The sequence below is a fragment of the Salvelinus namaycush genome, chromosome 24, assembly GCF_016432855.1.
Source record: "Salvelinus namaycush isolate Seneca chromosome 24, SaNama_1.0, whole genome shotgun sequence".
Classification (NCBI taxonomy): Eukaryota; Metazoa; Chordata; class Actinopteri; order Salmoniformes; family Salmonidae; genus Salvelinus; species Salvelinus namaycush.
The window spans coordinates 2,015,481-2,020,379 of NC_052330.1; positions in this window are offsets into that span (position 1 = coordinate 2,015,481).

Consider the following 4,899-nt stretch of genomic DNA (forward strand, 5'->3'; position numbering starts at 1 on the left):
TGTTGAGGTTAGCGGTTATGATATGAAGGTTTGGCTTGGAAAGGTTTTGCAATGAAGTCCACAAGTGAAGCGAAATGGTGAGAGGAGGAGAGCGCGTAGATGCAAAAAGGAATGATATATACAATGAGCAAAGTGATCATGTTGTTATGTGGCTGCTGTGAAAGTGAACTGTGTTTGACTGTGATCAGGGGTGTATTCATTCCACAAAATCTATTGAAAAACGTTTCTTAAACAGCATATATACTTCCAGAATTTATTTTTAACTGGTACTGAGGGTCCTTCAGACGAGTCTTGTGAGGCCTGTGGGCGTCCCAGAGCAAAACAACCAACATGTATATGTTCGTGAGAGTCTCACCTTTGCACATATTAGTGTGTAGCCCAAATGTTTTGGACATTACAGACAGAATTTGGCTGATCGGCTGTACCGACTTCAAACGAGACTTCTGACACTTGTGGAGGTCGTAGAGCAAAACGGAGAGAGAGTCATCTTTCCATGGAGGGGTCATAATAGTTTGTAGGTCAAATACTTCAGATTCTATAGCTGATTTTGTGACAATACAGATTTTAGGGATGTCACCTTTTACCACGGAAGTGCGACATAGGCGGATGCGGTGAAATGAGACCCATCCATTGCAAAAAAAATACTATGTCTCTAGCATAAACTGACAGATTTTGATGGGGATTTTTTTTATTATGCTAATTTGATTTCTGTGAGGGTGCGAACATCAACCTAAGGGGGTTAAATGGAAAAAAAAATGATCAAAATGGAGAAAAACACACCTGCATTTGTCCAATAGAAACTCAACATGTTTGGGATGCATTGTTTGTGTTTCTGCAGTGAAGTTGCCCCTATACCCTGATCTTGAGTCAGTTATGCATTTTTCCCATTAATTGTTAAGGTTAGGATTAGGGAAGGGGAAGCTGATCCTAGATCTTAACCTAGGGGAAACTTACCCCCAGAGCTGTTTCTCCAGATAAACTGCTTGTTCGACAAAGGCTATCTATTTACAGTATATTTTGTTATATTTGTGGGTTTGTGTGTTTGTGTGTTGAGAATTCATTACTGCAAAGTCAAATATATTAATTTTGTTACTACTAACCTTGTTAGGTATTTTGTTATTCCAAATATTTTTGTGACAAAATATCGACACATTACATTACCATATATTTATTCACATATGGGCTGTAATAAAATGTCAAAAAATACTTATATTCATTAAAAAAAGTGACAATATCAACCTCATAAGTATGTTATCAGATAACATTAATGCATAGGTAAAGTATTTCAAGTTTACGCTTCTGAGTCCACTTTCTCGTGATGGAGTAATGAATACTATTGCTTTGTCCCTGTTTGTCTGTAAAGAATAATGCAATATTACAGATTTTCCTGGAACGTCAATATATTTTCCTTGTTGACCTCAAAGGAAAGAGTATACTGTATATGAGCTCCTCTTCCAGCAGCAAATGTTCTGTTCCAGAGGCATCTTGTCCTTGAGGCCTAAATGGGGCCCACTCTGCAGTTGCGCCACAGAGGGCCACCCATTTTTGTCCTCTCACAACGAGACCTCAGAGAATCTCCACCGTTGGTTGGGTTTGTTTGGATCAAACACGTTGAGAACCATCAGTTTTTTGTTATAGTGTTGTCCACCTGTTAAAACAGACAATAGGTTTCAGTTGGGCCTTATTTCAATACCATAAAATGCATCCTTCCTCCCTTCCTTGAGGCAATCACTTATCGGCCAATGTTGGATCAGTGAAAGCAACAAAGTGGAAACCTTGGCTTCACCTACCCAATCACTTACAGGATATTCAAACCCTTTCCATCTCTAAACTTGACATAATACAGAATCCAGCTTTTTCATGCTCAAACGGGACAGGAGATATACAGTACTTGTTCAAAGTTTGGAATTTCAGTTGATTACTGTAGCTCCCCCCTTGGGCCAATCAGTGTCATTTTGTAAATGCCAGATCTTTATGGCAAGAGTCACCCAAGTTTGGGCCAGTGGTTTCTGAGATATCGCGTATTAACGTACGAACGGGCGGAGAAAGATCCATAGTCCACCCTCCGATTTCATTGTGGGGGGACAATGAAGTGAAACCAGTGAATAATAAGTTACACTGGATTCCAAATGGACGTCCAGATCACTACAGCATAGGCACTTTCTCTTGCCTTCTGATTGGCTGGGTGGAAATACAGAGTGGCGCAGCGGTCTAAGGCACTGCATCTCAGTAAAATAGGCATTACTACAGTCCCTGGTTCAAATCCAAGCTGTATCACATCTGGCTGTGATTGGAAGTCCCATAGGGTGGCGCACAATTGGCCCAGCATCGTCCGGGTTTGGCTGGGCTAAGCCGTCATTGTAAATAAGTATTTGTTCTAAACTGGCTTTAAATAAAGGTTAAATAAAAAAAATAGATATATTGCTTCTACCTATCCAATCCTCTCAGATCTACAGGAGTGGCAGGGGAGTAAGGGCTGAGGGTCAATTTGGAATTCAGCAAACATGGGTCCTATTCATCAGTGCACACTATAGCCTAGTGAATATGACCCTGGTAACTCATGTCTGTTGTCGTTTCTCGAGTATACAGCATATTGCACTTTCACTTTAAATGTGTAGCTATAGCACTTTGAATGAATTCTATTGTTTAGATTCTGTGTTTTCATGTTTTATGTATTAGCTTTTTAAGCACATGACCAAATGACTTTCCCCCTGGTGGGATAATAAAGTTGATCTAAATCTGAATCTGTTTCTGCCTCACCATTGACCTCCAGGAGCAGGTCGGATCTGGCGGTATAGCGGATGAGGCCGTCAGGAGTGATGCTCCAGCAGGAGGGATGTTTGGTGGGCTCAGGGTACATGCCCATGCGACTGCCTGCCATGACCACACTACTGCATGGAGCCACACAGCAATCCTCAAGCATCTGGACAGACGGGGACACAGACAGAGTAGAAGATTAGATAGGAAAACTGTATTACCCTCTAAAGAGGAAATCATTTGTGCAGCATACATACCAAAACTGTAGACAGTAAATCACACATTTAAAAAATTGGGTCTGCTCACTCAAAAGTTATTCTACACCCAAAATATAGATGGGTGCTGGATCCTGGTCCATAATCCATGAGGAATGTGATGGAAAACATTCCAAAAGCCTCAATTTATGTGAAGTTACAATGCCTCGTTCAGTGCTCCTCTGGAATTATAAACTAAACTCAGCAACAATAAAAAACTTCCCTTTTTCAGGACCCTGTCTTTCAAAGACAATTCATAAAAATCCAAATAACTTCACAGATCTTCATTGTAAAGGGTTGAAACACTGTTTCCCATGCTTGTTCAATGAACCATCAACAATTAATGAACATGCACCTGTGGAACGGTCGTTAAGACACTAACAGCTTACAGACGGTAGGAAAATAAGGTCACAGTTATGAAAACTTAGGACAATAAAGAGGCCTTTCTACTGACTCTGAAAAACACAAAAAGAAAGATGCCCAGGGTCCCTGCTCATCTGCGTGAACGTGCCTTAGGCATGCTGCAAGGAGGCATGAGGACTGCATATGTGGCCAGGGCAATAAATTGCAATCTCCATACTGTGAAACGCCTAAGACAGCGCTACAGGGACACAGAACGGACAGCTGATTGTCCTCGCAGTGGCATACCACATGTAACAACACTTGCACAGGATCGGGTACATCTGAACATCACACCTGTGGGACAGGTACAGGATGGCAACATCAACTGCCCGAGTTACACCAGGAACGCACAATCCCTCCATCAGTGCTCAGACTGTCCGCAATAGGCTGAGACAGGCTGGACGGAGGCCCTGTAGGCCTGTTAACAAATCCCCAAGGGAAAATGTATTAACCAAGAACTGCGTCTGACACCGATGTTTGCGCAAAACCCTACAAAGATGGTTCTAGTGCAGGGATATTTAAATCTAGATCTCGAATCTAGTTCCACTGCTGATTTTTATTATTCCCCTCCAATCAAGGACTGATTAGAACTCAGATACCTGGTGTGTGCAATTCATTATCAGGTAGAACAGAAAAGCAACTACTCCAGGCTCAGATTGAAATACCCCTGCTCAAAAGCTTGATATGCCACAGCACTAAATTTAGGGCTTTCCTGGCCTGTCCACCTACTCCTCTAAACACCCCATTGCCATGACAATGGTAGCTAACGTACCTTGCAGTGAAGATGTCCGTCCTGATAGAACCAGATCTGTTCGACTCCGCCCGTCTCCTCCGTTGTCTGGATACGCATCAGATTGACGTTGTCCATATCAACCGAAGTACATCTGTCGCTGCTCAGGTAACACACACACACGCATGGATATACACACAAATGGACATGCATGGATACACACACACGCTACACCATAACGCTACACCATATAGTGACATTGTAGACGATTCTGTGCCTCCAACTTTGTTTGGGAAAGGCCCTTTCCTGTTTCAGCATGTCAAAGCCCTTGTGCACAAAGCGAAGTCCGTACAGAATGGTTTGTCGAGATCAATGTGGAAGAACTTGACTGGCCTGCCTAGAGCCCTGACATCAAACCCATCGAACACCTTTGGGATGAATTGGAACGCCGACTGCGAGCCAGGCCTAATCGCCCAACATCAGTGCTCGACTTCACTAAAGCTATTGTGACTGAATGGAAGCAAGTCCCTGCAGCAATAATCCAACATCTTGTGGAAAGCCTTCCCAGAAGAGTGGAGGCTGTTATAGCAGCAAAGGGGGGACCAACTCAATATTAATGCCCATGATTTTGGAATGAGATTTTTGACGAGCACCCACCTGTCAATCAAATAAGTAAAGTATCAATCAAAACCAAGTGTCACTCAAACTCGTGCCAATAGAAAAGTAACAATGCACCCTAGCAAAGCTTGGTGTCTC